Source organism: Anomalospiza imberbis, chromosome 2 (genome assembly GCF_031753505.1).
Source record: "Anomalospiza imberbis isolate Cuckoo-Finch-1a 21T00152 chromosome 2, ASM3175350v1, whole genome shotgun sequence".
In the NCBI taxonomy this organism is placed as follows: domain Eukaryota; kingdom Metazoa; phylum Chordata; class Aves; order Passeriformes; family Viduidae; genus Anomalospiza; species Anomalospiza imberbis.
In genome coordinates, this window is record NC_089682.1 from 6628131 (window position 1) to 6645122 (window position 16992).

Here is a 16992-nt window from a genome sequence, read left to right on the forward strand (position 1 = left end):
AAGAGAGGGAGGCATTCCATTTTACCAACTGGACTTCACCATCTCCCTTTCCTTGGCATGTAGAGAAAACTCCATTAGAAAAGCAAGAAACCATGACAAAGTAAACGACAATTTTTTTCCCTACTGAGAGCTTCAGGCATACAAATGAGTTCTTGCCAGATAGCAAGTGAGATTGTATCATTTCCAAACAACTAACTCAAAGAAAAAAGTAAAATGCAGGCACCTTGAGAATTCTCTCAGACTCAAAACTGCAGAGATCGTTTTGCAGAATTAAGCTTTGCTCTAGGATTACAAATGTTTGTGCCAAATTTCAGTTTCTGACGCTTTTGCCTGTGTGTAAGTGTGAAATTATTAATCCTTGAAAGCAGGGATTCATAATAACAGAGTTATTGACATTTTCTTGGCTCTAGCATTGCAGATGTTATGCTAAAGACAAGAAACATTCCCACTGTTTGATGAAGAGGGTGCCCAGGAAACACCAGCAGTAATCATTCTCCAGGCAGAAGATGTTTTCTGTCATCTGGTTCTTGACAACTATAAATAAAGGGCTCAATCTGATTTTTATACACTATTTCTACACTGTAAAAGACAGAATGATATATCCCACAGTTTGCAATGGAAGCCATATAAGAAGTGATGAGATTATAAACCAAGCATGTGTGCACCACAAATGTTTGTATTTTTAGCAGTGTTGTGAAGCAGAGTCTCACAACTGCACTTGTGGGCCTTGGTTAATGCAGAAACACCATTTCTGGTGCTGTAGCTGAAGTGTTTCAGAGACAAATGTTGGAGGACAGGCAGAGGATGAAATCTGTACTTGCTTGCCTGCATAAAAGAACTGCTATTAAAAGCTACCAAAGTGAAATGCTACCACTATTTTCTTTTCTCGGCTATGTCAAACTAATTTATTTGAAAGCAGAAATACAGAAAATACAGTGTAGTGCCCAGCCCCAGGCCTGGAAGATCTCTGAAAGAAGCACCAGCACTCTCTGGGAGAGCAGGGGAGTTTAAGAACTCTGGCAGAACACAGTCCTCCTCCTGGAGTTCACAGCTGAGCTCTGCTCTCCTGCTCCTCTGCAACAAAGTGGGAGCCCACCAGGAAAGCCTCAGAGGAGGTAACCAGTGAAACCTTCATTGTTAGGGGAAACAAAAACCATGGAATTGTCTTTACTTTGCTACTCAGTGTGATTCAGAGGGCCCTGAGCTCGCAGTGGTGCAAGTCAAACAGCTTTAACAGCTTAGCCCACCTGGGCAAGCCACCAAACTCAAGCTATTAGATTTTCACCAGCAGGACAGCAATGATGCAGCTGTGCTGCTTCCCAGCCAGAGTCAGCAGGACTGCCAGCACCTCTACAGTGAGCTCCAAGCAGTGGGTTCCCTTCCCTTCCCTTCCCCACACAAAACACAGAACTGCTGAGCAAAAAGGTGAAGGAGGTACCAATCCAACACTCTGCATTTGAACATTTAATTTCATTTTCTTTTGATTAAACCTCTCTTTATATTCTGTTGCCTGGATCAGCATGGGCTCCCTTGTCACCATGCTGAGTTCCCAGGAAAATGTGTTCCTCTTCCCTCCTTACTTCTTCCTGCAGGATTGTGGCCATTCAGCCACATGGAATCTGTCACCTGTCCAGTTGCAGCCAAAAAGTGATAAATAAAAAGCCGAGAAAGCTCTAATTGCCAATGCTCACGTCGCCAAATCTGTAATGAGAATAAAGTTTCACAACCCTTCCCCAGCTCTGGGGGGCTGTGCACACCTTTGGGAAGCAAATCTCCTCCTCTGGCCATTCTCTGCTGACAGTCTGCCCTGGGAAGCAGATGGGCCACAGCCTTTCCAGAAGCTCAGCCCTTCCTTGCGCGGCAGCGGTGCCAGTTTGCAGGCAAATGACCATGCCGGCAAGGGCGAGCTCTCAGGCTATCTCTGACTGTACCAGCACGGATGTGGCACGGCTGTTCCCACAAGGCACCACCGAGCCTTGCACCGAGCCATGCGAGTGAGAAATCAGCTGAATCTAATCAGAAGGAATGGCATAATTAACACGAATCCTGCGAGGAGCTGTTTGTTGGGTGATACACAGCTCTCTGTTTAGCGGCTCATTATTCAAGCAAGCCCGGGTAGAGCTTTGCTGTCTCCACGGAGCACAATGTAAATAGAAAAAAACAGCTTCACTTTCCCCATCCTGTCACTTTAGACCATAATTTAAGCTGATCATACTTTTCCATTTTTCACAGAATTTTTCCACAGTGTGGATAGGGGCATCTAAAGTGTTATTAAAACATGTTAGGGAGGCAAGCTGGCCAGGGCTGCTTGGAAAGGGCAGCCCCACTGCTTTCTGGCTGCTCCTGAGTCTGCTAAAAGTGTCAGGAAACAAGGATATAATCACAGATTTCTGGTGAGACAAGCTAAGTATCAGTGAGGCAAGTTCTGCAAAGCATTTCAAGATCACGTGGTGAGGTTTTCTTGGAAAGCAGCTTTCTCTTTGGGAAATAACTAGAAATTGTCAGGAAAAGTGGAATCTCACCTGTTCCACAGCGCTGCATTGTATGCAAAGAGAAATTTCAGTCAGTAGAAGGCAGGGAGGAACAAGAGGCATCAAAGTGGCTGTTGCTGAAGGAGTAGCTCCAACATGACATGACATACTGCCACTGCCTCAAGCCAACCAGCCTTGCTTCTGCCCCACCATCCACCTCAGAGCCTGGTAAAAGCTCTTCTTCTCCCGACTGTCAAGGACTTGTGTGCTAATGGACCGCTGACAGATGGGTGAGAACATTTGTTTTATTTTTTTTCCTTCTTCTTAATGTCTAAGAAAAAAACCCAGCCCCTTGGGAAAATAAAATACCAGCCATTCCTCTGCAGTCTTAAGGAAATATGGGCACCCCCTGTCGATTTATATAACTTTTTAAAAAAGAAAAAAAAAATCAAAACCCTACCATGTCCTTGGGCATTATACTTTCTTCCATTTTGTGCAGGAAATGCACTCATGTAACAGCTGTTGACACATCCAAGTTGTGCTCTACAGCTGCTGCTGACCAACAGCAAACAGGAGGTCACCGCTGTGGCAGGACAAGGACACCTGAGCAGTGTGCCCCAGGTTGCAGTGTAAAATCAAGGCCAACACATGACCAAAGATATAATTTAGCTGGAGAGCAGCACATCTTTATTTCACCCTTTTTTAGTGCCCACAGTCGTAATGATGTCTCTTCCTAGGATTTCCACAAGTCTGCCAGAGATGTCCTGAGCAGAAATGAGTGTGTCCATGCAGGATACTTCATGCTCATGGGCCTTTATCCATCCTTAGTGTCTTGGATTCACCATGCTTGGGCAGAACATCTGCCTAGGATTCAGATTTACCAGCTGTGCCTTCTTTCTCTGCCCAAAAACTCTGTGCAGACAGAGTTTCAAAATCTGAAAAATGCATGCCCATTTGGCCTGGATTTCTTGATGTTCAGCAGTCCAGAAGGAGTGATATTCCCAGTCAGAAAATGAGACAAGACCAAGAAAACCCAGACACATGGCAGTTTTATTTCCTACGACATAGGTGGATTGCAGGCATCCTCTCTTGGAAAACACTTTCATCCTGACACCTCCATTTCAATGACTTCTATTAAAAACTGGACCCCATTGCACCAATTCACCCTTGCTTCTGCAAATCCCAGCTCAGCCTTGCTCCTGAGCTCCTGTTAGTGAGCCCTGACTGGCAGCAAAGAAATAAGAGTTGGAGGGGTTTGGAGAACCAAAAGTAACCCTAAACCCCAGACAGCCATTAGAAGGGAAACATGAGGAGATTGGTCATACATGGAAGGGGTGTCTCAGCGGAAAGAGAAATAGAGACCAGCCTGAAATCCATTGCTATGATGACTCAGAAATGAAGGGGCAGGAAGTGTAGACTGAGAAGCAAACCATCCCACAATTGAGAGACACAATTTCCAAATGAGCTGCAGTTTGGCCAAGCTATCCCAACAGCAGCAGGTATGTTGGTGGAAGAAAAGATGTTTCTTGGGAGCATGAAGCTGTGCCTTAACTTGAGCAGAAAGGCAGCCATACCTATAAGGTAAGAAAACTCCCTCCTAAAATAATAGCTCAAAACAAAAATAGAACAGCTGAATGTAATTTTCCCACCATTTTCTTCTTTCTTTTTCTCTCATTAGACACATTATATCTATTGAAGGGAATTTTTTTCCCATTCATGTTTCATGAATGCAAAAACATGTGCAACGTGTGCAAATTAAGGATATAATTGACAGACAAATGGCAGCTGCCAAAACCAAGAGGGAAAAGTTTCTAAAAGCTAAAGGTTTCACAGATCCTTTCTATTGCATAGTGGTTTTGTGTTTCTTGTTGTCTGGTATGTAGTAGATTCTGGTAAGAATCCCCCAAACTGATGTTTTTTATGATTTGAAGTACTCTGTCCATTATTTGTGCCGGAATCAATAGAAGAGTTTATATAAAAAATATGCGTTGCAACAGTCAATTCAAAAAGAGCAATTTGTATGCAAGTGGAACTGATCAATCCAATAAAAATGATTGCCAAGTCTCCTGAGACTTATAGAAATACTTTCAATAAACGCATTTTTAATAAAATAGCAATGAAATATATCACAGCATAGGAGTCAAATGGAAAGCAAACATTTTCTGAACAACTGAGGAAAAGAATTTACACTTTTCTTACAGTCTGTTTTCATTCAATTGTTGATGCAATATGGGTATTTTAGTATGGAATATTATTTGGTTTTAAATCCTGGATTGTTCACTCAAGTCCCATTTGTCCATGCTGTTATTTCAGTGGAAGTGCCTAACTCCAGGATAACTTCTGTTCCCAGGCTTAAGGAAATAAGGTGCATCTTTAAGCCTGTATGGTGGTACCTCCACAATAAGATATAGCTATATTTGCTCAGAGATGGTGCTCAGAGTCTGACTCAGGCCATGTTCAGCCTAACTCAGCTATGACTGTAAGAAATGTTATTTCTTATGTGTCAGAAAAGTTCTGAAATACCAGTATAAGAAGGTGACACTTTTGTTAAGAAAAAACCATATTTTCTGGGGAAGACATTACATTTTCTGGGGAAGTTTGTGCTGTTCAGAGTCTCTTTCACTGGAAAGCAAAGCACAGCTATTTGGTGTTCAGCTGAATCAGCATTCACAGCAAAGAAACAGCTTCCAAGGCAGGAAGGAGAGGATTCTTCTGATTTGGGTGATATAAGTCTTCCTTCTTTCTGACTGTGGCAAGCACAATTCTGTAACAGGACTCTCCCACCCAAGTTTCTTAAATCATGGTTGGTTTCATTCCAGCCTCAGAGGCTGGGTTATGACCTGACTGGGTGTGTGGTGGCACAGCCAGTGTGACCTGCAGCTCTGGCTCTGCTGTGTCCATGCCTGCAGGTGACCCAAGGCAGGGACACTGCTGCTTGCTGTGCTGTCTCCCAGGGCATGAGGAGCTGCTCTCACATCAGCTCTGGGTGGGCTGCCAGAGGGCTCTTCATTACAAGATGAAATAGTCACTTTTATGCTGTTATTTCTTTACACTGCAGATAGATTCAAACAGGCATCTGCTGGTTTGCCAGACAGAAGGAAACCTAACTTGTTAATAAGCCTACTTGTTTATAAGTTCTACACTCAGATTTCTTAGATATAAACACTGGGGTTTTGTAAGTCTTTTTCTGGCCATGGTCTGTCTGTCTGGACTCAGTGTCTATGGGATTCTTTTTTGAAATTACAATTTCAGTGAATTTGATGCCTAAAGATTTTTGCTTTTAATACATTTTTCATGCATTTGTAGCTCTGTAGACTGCTAATACATAGTTATATAGCTCTTTGTATTTTTCCTACCCTTTCTCTTAGATTTTGAAATAATAAGCTAACCTTCTAACATATTCCTGAAATACTGTTTAGTCTTATTGTCAAGAAGAGAACCTCCAAAAGGACATTTTGTTTTCCAACCAGAATCTGAGAGAACACAACAAGAAATGGGGCAAAGAAGCCCCTGTACCAACTCCAGTTGGGCAGAGCCTGGGGGAAAATTACCTAACCAACTGCTGTTCTAATTGAACAGTATTTGTTAGATATGCTCATTTGTTAAACTTATAAAAAGTTATAGAAATCTGATGCCAGGTGTGCCCATGACCATGGGAGCACCTGGAAGCTTCCAATGAAGACCTGCTTTTTATTTTACCTTTTTAACATTGTTGCAAGGTTTTGGGTTGGTTTGTTTTTGTGGTGGGGTTTTTTTGTTTGTTTGTTTGTTTTTTTGGGTTTTTTTTTGTTTGTTTTTTTTTATTTTAGGTGACATATGAACTCACCTTTTGCTGTCTTGCCTTAAATCTATGAGGGTCTTTATGAGCCCAGACACAACATCCTCCTGCTCCTTCACCAGATATGTGCTCACCCAAACCCTGCTGCCTGTTGGTGAGGAAGGCAGAGGGGTTACAGAGCTGACTGTTCTAGAAGCCACTTTTCCCATCTGCTGCAATTTCTGCAGGCCCTGGGGAGCCATGACTATTAACTGTGCAATAATTACATCAGCAGCTATAAAATCATAGAGCCCAGGCCTTCTCACCACAGTCACAAGCTCAGATGATGGAGACAAACAAGAAGTGTCACCACTAGTCACCGCCAGGCAGACTTAGGCTTGCATAGTTGTGGGGTACATGAAATGAATGACCTTTGGAATGATGCACACTTAGTCATTAATATAAAAAATCCCAGTCATTCAGCCTGCTGCTTCTCCTACACTACCAATGTGTTTTCATATTCCAGAAAATAAGTATTCCTGTGAAGTCACCCAGTCATCCTCCCAGGCTGCTCTCTTTCCCTAGATTATATTTCTTTCCGCTTGGGACCAAAACCCTGGGTAGCAGCATGAAAAAAGCAACCATTAGAGACACACTTGATGAACCTCTAACATTTGGACTCAGGTACAAGAGCATTCGTCTCTGACGTCAAGGTTTCCAGGGACATATGGCAGCAAAATATAGGTCTGTGAAACAGAAATAAATGGATGTCTGAAATGAGTAACCAAGCTCACAGTGAGAAATAGGTGAGGCAGTTTGGAGGATGAGATCAACCAGTTATCTCTTGACACTGCAGTATCATTTTTGTCAGTTAATTCTTTGTCAAGGAGAGCCAGGACAAATTCAAAAGCCTGACAGTGAACATCACCAAAGAGGAATATGTCTTTACCAATAGTATTTATTTCCTCCTCTGATGCTTAGTGATGTGCTCCACCAGATTCAAGTCCATTGAGGGGTCAAGGAGGCTGAATCAGATGTCAGCTTCACAAAAGAAGCCTGGAGAAACACCCTCTGATTTCATGTTCTGAAACACAGAACTGCTGTCACAAGCCCTCCAACTTACACTCATATGTGCAGTAACTTTTCCTTATTTTCCTATTATGAACATCCTCAAATTCCCAGATTTGTCCTGATAATTAATGATAGTCACACATCTTCCCATGGAATTTGTCCATCAGCAAATGGTGCCTTAAAAACCCAAAAAAACCCTATTTTGTAGCATGTTAAAACAGAGCATAAAACCTTTAAAGTTTCATTCCAACAAGGTTAATTTCTTCATTTTGACCTGCAGGTATATTGCAGATTACTATTCTCATGCTAGCAATAAATTTAAAGATCAAAACAAAATGCTGCAACTTTATTGAAACTGATAGCTGGTATTTCTGAAATAACCTAAAAAGGTATTGTGCCAGTGATTTAAAATTGTAAAGTTTTACTGTTCTTTGGAACAAGAAGAATCATTGGCACAGTACCACGCTGTTCCCTCAGGCAATCATGCACATTAACCACAAATGCAGATAAAAATTTCTCAAGAGCAAACTCTTTATGTTTTCCTGACCACAGAACACATGGAAGTAAAATATTACACATTAGACCTCTTAATAAACAGTCTCAAATTATTGAAAATACTGGAATAGGAATTTCAGACCTAAAATCCTGGATTTTGAGGAGCTGCAGATGGGAAAGCTGGGACTCAGCAGCTACTTTATGTTGCACAGACAGCGCTGACATTACGATGCAGTCATTTGATGTGACAGGGATCATATGCATTCCCAAAAGCAGCTCCTCGGGCTTACAGTCCTTGAGCAGTCATAAAAATAAGATGTCTCTTGAGACATTTCAAAGATAAGGCTGGAGAGAGAAGGGCCATGTGGTTTACAACACTCTTGGATAAATCCCATGACGCACCAAGGCCGTTTGCAAAGTATCCGGTTCTTTTCATGACAGCGGGCAGAAGTGCTGTGCTGGGAGAGCAAAATAGGAAGGAAGTATTTGGAGTTTTGCCACTTTTCCAGAAAAAAATTATGACTCCATGAAAATGCACTCTCAAGAGCATCTTTGTCATAAAATTTGATTTTGGTGCTGGGTTTTATAATACAAAGCTGCAACACCTCCATCCCCACCCCATCCTTCTGATCCCCAGGGGGATGTCTTCTGGGGAGGCTGCCTTGTGACATCTTCTCCCTTTCTGAAGGATCAGAGACACTTTATTGAAGATTTCCACAGCTTTGTCAGTTTGTGCCTTTAGGGCATCTGGTGTTTAGTCACACAATCACACGAAGGAGGCCTATTAGGCTTAATTTCTGCCAAGTTTGCTGCAATTAGTAAAGATGCTCCTGGGTTTTAACATCTGTGCAAAGCATGTCCTGGTATGGTGTTTTCTGTCCTTCTTCCCTGCCTTTCCCACCTCCTCCTACTCCTCCTCCTTCTCCTATTCTTCCTTCTCCTCCTCGACCCACAGCAGGTGTCAGCAGGAGCTGGCAGTGCCCTGCGAGAGCCGGGTCCCTGTGGTGGCCCTGCCATCTGGGTGCCCCTGGCATCGCCCTCCTGCAGGAGCAGGGTGTGGCAGGCAGGGCTGGAACTTTTGATCTGAGATCAGAGGTGGGGAAGGAGGCTTCACTTCAAATCCCTTGCCAGCTGGTGTGGTTAATCTCTTCCCGTGCTCATAGCAATAAAAATCAGCATTTACATAACACCTGGGGTCACCTGGGAAGCACTCTGCTGTCAGGGAAGGATCATGTCCCAGCCTCAGATGCTCCTGTCCCTAGAAGAGGAGCTTCTGACTGCCAGGTACAATGAAAAAGCCTCCTGCTCCTTTTGGGATGGTGGCTCACCCCGCAGTGAAGTATTTGATTGGGTTAGTACTTAGGATAGGACAGGGGTGGGGGTCATCATCCACCTGCCTGGATCCTCATCACAAGCAAAGACAGCTCTGGCCACACAGGACTAAAAAACTTGTTAAAAGTGATCCCAAAGCAAATCTTTACGCATATAAAAGAAAAAGCTTGAAGTGTTATTTCTTAAGCTTGGAAAAAAAAATCTAAATATTAAGTCCTGCCTTTCTTATTTGTGCTGTTGGGTTCCTTGGAGGGCTGACAAACATGGGGAGTTGCAGCATCAAGCAGCACTGGGAATATATTTCATGTAAAATGCTGCTTATGTTAACATCTCTTCAGCACAAATGCCTGCAAGAACACTCAGGGGACAAACTCTCTTTGTGGAAATTTCAATATCGCTGCCTCTTTCTCTGCAGGCAAGAAAGGATTCCTTTCCAAAACAGGAAGGGAAAGTGTGTGACATTCTGGATATTTCTAAAAGAGCAAAATAAACAGAGAGCATTTCAAATGAAGTGTTTTAAATATTTACATTGTTTGGAATGTGGTATGTATGATAAATTAGTAAATGAATAGAGAATTATCCATCTATACAGAGAACTCTGTAAGTTAAATATAGATGTGTCTATATAGGCAGAGCAAGAGGTGCAGATATATGAAGAAATGTATTCCACAAGTGTGGGGGGGCAGCAGGACACATCATTGGACACTGGACTTGAAGTCACAAAAACTGGGATTAAAACCTGGGTCTGCCACTAAGGTTTGGTGTCTTGAGGAAAAAAACTTCATTTTTCTTTGTCAGCCTTTCTCCTGTCTTCATCAGCTTAAACTGCAACTCTAAGGACTTTGAATTACCTTGTGTTGGTACTGAGGATCTCTAGGTGCTGCTACCATCACCTTCAGTGGTTCCATCAAGTTCTCTTTCTGAGGACTGTCTGTAAATCTGGGAACGCACACCAGAGAAGTACATCCACTGTAGATTTAGCAGCTTCCAGATTGTAAGTCTAACATATTCAGTTCCATCCAGTTTACAAAAGACTCTGCTCTGAAATGTCAGATTTCAGGCGCATTTAAGCAAAAATCTTCCTCCTAGGTAAGATTTAGAAACAAGCAGCAAGTGTTTGTACCCTTATGGATTGCAGTCCTCCCTTTTCTGTATCCGCAATCTGGGGAGTAAAAACTTTTGTAACAAGATCAAAATGAAGAGTTTCCCATGGCAAAACAGAGCTGCAAATATGAGTGGTGTTTACAGCAGAGAAATACACAGTCCTGGCCAGCAGGATGCTTTAATTGAGGCTGGTCTAAATAATGGAGGTTTTTGTCATAATAGAAATAATTTTTCTTGTACTTCTTGGGTAAATGACTCAACACCAACTAACAGCTAGTTATTACACTTATGTATATTTCTTACAGAGAAAGGGGATAGGACAGTAACTGAAAGAAGCCTTTTCTAAGAGAGCAGCAGGAACCTGCCAGGATTCCCCACCTCCCTCTCTCTCTGGGCAGGCAGATCAGCTCCAGCCAGGCTTTTTGGGGGAAGTGATAATCTCCATCAGCCTTGAGTGGCTGTGAATGGAGACAGTGCTCTTCCAGTCTTTCCACAGCTGTCCCTACAAGATTGAGCATCACAAAAGCAGGCCTCCACCAACTGGGCACACCTGGTACCTAAGCAGGAGCATGGAAGCAGAATGGGAAGAAGAGACTGGCATGCATATATGAAAATTTAATCCCAAGTAATGATCTGCACATCAAAAGAATTTGCAAGTATGCCTTATAGGTGGGGATATAGCAGATGGCAGAGGATTTTTTATGAGCTCTTTCTGAATATAAGGAAAGCAGGGAATGGAGCATTTATGCAACTGCATGTTGCTTGGCTTTTTTCTATTTCTTAAAGACTTAGATATTTGAATTCTAGTGATCTGGTTATGGATTTTGCATTATATCTGCTTTACAAATTGCCTCAGGTATTTCAATTTTATGCTGTCAAAGACACTGGAAGTAGAGTGAAATATGTTTGTTTGTGTGGGTACATGTGTTTTTGATAGGAAAATCAAATGTTTATTATGATTCAGCCATGATGCTTGTTAGAGCACCCTGGAGTACAAAAATGGACTGTCTCCAGGTTTGCAGTTTAGAACTAACAACAGACAATTCATTCTGTGTATTGATCACGCCTCTGAAAATTTTCCATGAGGAATACCTCTTCTCCACAAAACAAATGGGAAAAAAACCCAACCTAACAATATGTAACTTCAAATTTCTGATATTACATCCCTGCATGAAAAGCACAGATCAGTTTTTTCAAGATATATGCAGGGAGGAAATCATTGTTTCTACTGGACAGCTGTACTCTGTTCAAAATGTGATTTGCATTCACTTTTTTGTTTGATTGAAACGCCTTCATTTCTCCTGGAATATCTCCCAGAGGATTTTCACTGAGTAACTCCGGTATTACCAAATGACAAAAGGAGAAAAGGAGAGAGAAAATGTCTGTATCTATGCATACATAAGTTTTGAAAGAGCTAAAATCAATGCCTTAATGTGACAGGGGGGTAGAGGTTAGGAAAACATACTTCAAAGGGAAGAATACTTAATTTACTAATAAAATTATGTTCATTCTCTGAGGCCATGTATGGTCCTTTCTAAAGAAAGAGAGTGTACACACTTACTTATAACTTACCCTACCTCACAATAGCTCCTAATTTAAAGAATAAAAAACCTCACCCAGAACTCCATCCAATTCTCAGGACAATTCAGAACACACACTTCTAAGGTTAATTATATTTTAAACATTGAAAGTTGTTCCCTCCTGTTTACAGAGCTCGAACTGGCTCCCTCATCCCTTCAGACTCTGCCTCCAAGGGCTGAGAAGCGCTTTCAGCACTGCCCTGAGCTCATCCATCGTCCTCAGGTTCTGCCCCTGAGCAGCTCCTGCACCTCTTGGCCAGGGGCTGCTGAGAGCAGCTGAGCAGACACCAGCCCTGGCCAGAAGGAAATGGATTTAAAGACCCAAGGAGGTTTTCACATTCCCATGGGAACCGAGGAGCCCTGTGGCACAGTGTGTGACAGCAGGGCTGGGAGATCCAAAGCACCCTGGCCACCTGAGCAACTTCTCTTCCAGCTCAGGAGGGTGCCAAGCTCCAGGCCAGGGCTTCCTCTCCTTTGCCAAAACCAGGAGGAACTTCTCGGCAGCTGAGGAAAGAAGGCAGGAGCCAAATACCAGCATGGGAGAGAGAGCAGGCCGGTGCTTTGGGAGGTGGTGACAAGCTTTGGCGAAGAATCCAAACTTTTTGCCAGAAAGAGAAACTCCCCCGTTCGCTGCAGGAGCTCCTTCCAGGCTCATTCCCTCATTGCCTGCAGGCAAACACACACACGCACACACACTCATCCTCTCCCTGCTGGAGTTGTTCTCAAAGGCAGCTGCGAGGGCGAGACCTCTGCCGTGGCTTTGAGCACACCAGCGCACGGTGGCTCATCCGCGGTGCACAGAAGGCTGGGCAGTAGGGGTTGGTCACTTGGCCACTAAAGCAAGATAAGGCATTTTCATTGTCATCATCCAAATTGAGTATTGGGCTCTGTTTGTTCAGATGATCTCTCTGCTACTCCCTCCCTTGATTAGCCACATAGCAGAACTTGAACTCAAAGAAAACAAGACAGCATGAGAGAGAGAAAAAGTCCACCCCTTGCTTTTCATCTGCCATTTCAATAACACTGGCTTCTCCAACAGCAGCAGTAGGTGCTGATCCCCTGACCTGCTCTGAACCCCACAACTGTCTAAGTTCACTATGACCTGGGGCAGGGAGAAGCAGCTCCCACCATCCTCTGACAGGGAAGGGACGGGTCAGTGCCAGAACCAGCATGTCTGGACACATGGGTGATCTGACCTTGAAAGAGTTAAGCAGCACGTGGAGAAAAGAACCTACCTCTGAAGAGCGGTGTACAAAAGCTTTTAAAAATTTCTTCCAGATTATTTTTTCCTAACCTGTGATGACGTTTGTGACAAACACATCTCAGTGGAAAAACTCCATGGGACATGGTAAGCACATCTGTCATAAATGCTGTCTGAAGGGCAGAAGAGACCAATCTGCCATGAGAAAGAAAAAAAAATGTGAGAAGTGGTGAAATAGCTGGGAATAATTCAGTTTGGGGGAAAAGGGTTGAGTGAGCAAGGGTAGTTCCCAATTTTCATATATGAATGCAAAAGTTTGCAAGCAGTTTTTGATGTCTTGGGACCACCTCTCTAGTCAAGCTCACCATTTGAAAAGCTGGTTTTGAGACAATTCTTTCAGCATTGGTGCCTTCATACCACACAGGGAGAAAAAAATAGAGATCGTCTTTGACACAGTGATCATCATTGCTCAGTGCCAATGCTGTTTTTTCAGCATATTCAGCTCTGCCCCTGAGTTCCCACTGCAACTTTTCCACCAACCCTCTAACGTTACCTCTTGGAAGCCACTTCAATTCACTGCTCTCTGCCTGCACCTCACTCCCCATGCTCTGTGTTTGGGCTGCAAGCTACACCGGGTAGCAAGGTGTTGAATGTACCTGTTTAGGAGCCTTATGTTATGGGGAGATTCTAGAGACACCCCACAGGACTAGTTTGACATGGCTTAGTCTAATTCCTGTTCTCAGTGAACACAGTTAGAAACACTGGTATTTTTAGGCCTAAAAAAAGGTGATCATTTACAAATCTGAACAACTATTTCTCTGAACAAGAAGGAAGAGCCATGGAACTCCAGTCAGTCAGCCTCACCTCCAGCCTTGGTAAGGCAGATATTACCATACATCATCTCCAGACATAAGAAAGACAAGAAAGTCACCGGGAGTGGCTTCACCAAGGGGAAAGTATGGTTGAACTTTGGTGATGAAATGACAGGCCTGGTAGGTGAGGGGAGAGCAGTGGACATTGCCTAGACTAAAGTAAGGCTTTTGACACTCTCCCATGTAAGATCCTTATCGTCAAGTTGATAAAGTGTGGACTGGATGAGCAGACAGTCTAAAACTAAAATCCTGCTGAACAGTCTGGCCTGAAGGATGGTGACCAGTGACAAGAAGTGTAGGTGGAGCAGCTTTACAGAGAAGCCCCAGGGGTCTCAGTGAACACTGGGTTGAAGATAAGGCAGCAACATGCCCTTCAGCAAAAGCAACTAAAGGTATCCTGGGCTGGAAAAAGCACTGCCAGCAGGTGGAGGGAGGTGATCCTTCCACTCTCCTCAGAACCTGGCATGTTGGAGAGACTTCAGCAAAAAGCCATGGCAAGGATGTTTAAGGAACTGGAGCATTTCTTCTGTGGGGAAAGACTGAGAGAGATGGGACTGCTCAGCCCGGAGATAAGAAGGCTCAGAGGGGATCTCATCAATGTATACAAATACCCAAAGGGAGAGTGAAAAGAGGACAGGGCCAGGCTCTTCTCAGCGATGTCCAGTGACAGGACCAGAGGCAGTGGCACAAACTGAAACACAGGAGGCTCTGCCTCAGCAGCAAGAAACACTTTTTCACTGTGGGGGTGACAGAGCACTGGCACAGCTTGCCCAGGGATGTTGTGGAGTCTCCATCCCTGGAGATATTCAAAAGTTGCCTGGACAGGGCCATGAGCAACTGGTTCTACGTGATCCTTCTTGAGCAGAAGGATTGAACCAAATTACCTCCATGTCCCCTCCAACCTCAACCATTCTGTGATTCTGTGGCTTGAGCTGCTGGCCAGGAGCTTCTCAAGAGCATTTGAGCATTTTGTAATTTCAAAGGCTTCAGTGTTTGGTGTGTTCAGATATTGCATATCACCAATACAGCTTCCAGCTGGGGGTGCTGATGTGGTACATCATTGACTGTTCATCTGATAAAAAATTGTCATGTCATGGTTTGAGCTGCTCAGATCTCCCAGTCTGGGTTTGATATTATAGTTAAGGTGATCTTTGGACTGGCTGATTTGAGCGAGACAGTTCTGCCTGGAGAGGTGGAACCAGAGGGGTTATGAGACTCATCTCTATTCAGCCATAATATCCTGTGAAAGATCCAGCTCTGACCAACAGATCGGCTCTTCTTGAATGTCAAGATGCATCTCAGTCTCTTCCTGACCCTGAAAGTGACAGAATAAAAAATCATGGCTCTTTCTAAATGTTACTAATTCATGGCACCAGGAATGATGTGCTTGGTATTGAAACGGGGATATCTGGCATCATCCTCTTCCTCTGTTACAGGAACACCACAATGATTTACACTGAGTTTTCAGTATCAGCCTCAGGAACACTTCACATGTCATGGAGTTATGGTCCCAGGTTTTCTGCAGACTCATATCTGTCTTGCTTACCTTAATTCCTCATTTTTGAGATTCTCCTTCCCCATCACAGCACCTGCAACCCTGTCTGTGTTGTTGCATGAAAGTTTCCAGAGATTAAGATAGTCCCTCAGAAGAAAGGCACAGCTACAGCAAATTGGCACATAGGGGCTATTTCTAAAGTTGCTTCCAGTAATTTTGCAGCTGATTACATAGCACCTTGGTTCAGTCCAGAAAGCACCAGTACTAATTCTAGTCCTTGGGAAGAAATAACAAAAGAGGTGAGTGATTTGCCATTTCATGCTTTCTTCATCCTAAACCACCTGTTTAAATTCATCAGAGCACCGCCAAGCAGCTTTGTGAATTCAAACCTTTCTTCTGAAAGTCAAAGAAAGTTGTTAAAGGACTTAAAACCCTGAAATTTTGACTTTGCAGTCATTATTTTGGCTGCTGTTTTCCATATGCCTACCCCGTTGAGGGAGGATCTCTGTAAGCTTCTGCACCTTGTGTAGAGAATAAGAAATTATTTTGGTGGAAGTGGTTACAAAGGTGCATACAGGAGAAATTTGTTCTAAGGGTCTGGTCTGAATATTCTCCATTTAAAAGGTTCTGGTTAACCTGTGTGACTGAGACTCAAAACATGCACTGGTGGCTTGTCATTTGTGCACTCAGAGGAGGTAGAAGCAAGAGGACAGTATGGATGGTGTGGCCAAAGGCAGAAAACAGGTAGGCAGGGGTTCAGCTATTCATTTTCTAATGGTTTTTCTCTAGCTTTCATTTGAGCTAAGACTCTCACAGGAGTCTTCAGCCTGTTGCCAGTGCAGCAGATTTCCAATCCACTGTAGCTATCATATAAGCAAATAAGAACTATAGGTTGAAAAAGAGTTTAAGAAAGCAATTCTGTGTCCTTGAGATGAGTAAATGGCAGCTGATCTGAGAGGGACAGCAAGGACTCTCAGCACAGGCTTCTTCTACAAAGGCTCACAGATGGCCTTACCCTGAGCCTCCCCTCCAGCCATGGACAAGCACACACCCCAGTGGGCTGTACTGGATGAGAAAGGTTAAATCCATCAGGTCTTTGTGGTGGCCACGTTCTCTCCCCAGCATGAAGGATCTGCTCAGTGCTGGGGCAAGCTCTGGCTGCGGGCAGATGTCCTGCAGCCAGGCAGCAGCAGCAGGGGAGGTGGCTGTGGTGGCAGTGGCTGCTCTTCTGCCAGTTGTACATCTTCTTCAGGTCTATGATCAGCAAACCACCTTCAGTGCCTCTGGATTTGCCCATGCACTCTTCCAGACAGTGACTGGATGGAGCAGAGGTGAGCAGAGCCATGGCAGATCCAAGGGCCAGAAGGGACAGCAGCCACGGGGTGTAAGCTCTAACTTCACCATTTGTCCCATCTGCCTGCAGAGCGTGGCATGGCAGCCAAAACCACCCAGGTGATGTGCTTTGCCCAGCACTGTCACCCACCAGCACAGGCATTCCTGCAGAAAACATCTCTGCCTGATGCCTTTTGCTCCCCCAAAGAGCCCAGTCCCAACCCCTGCCCTGCTTGAGCCCACCTGCTCACCTTGAGTCAAACCAGGGAGTGGTTTAGTGAT

At 43.9% G+C, this 16992-nt stretch overlaps 1 long non-coding RNA gene across 1 annotated transcript; it reads right to left on the reverse strand.

Annotated features, from left to right (window-relative positions):
• Positions 1-7118: 7118 nt before the first annotated feature.
• LOC137468215 (uncharacterized) lies at positions 7119-10899 on the reverse strand. Its single transcript, XR_010995804.1, has 3 exons — positions 10534-10899; positions 9978-10065; positions 7119-8252 (listed from the first exon to the last, which is right to left on the reverse strand). It is a non-coding gene; the product is annotated as an uncharacterized lncRNA (long non-coding RNA).
• Between the last annotated feature and the right edge of the window lie 6093 nt (positions 10900-16992).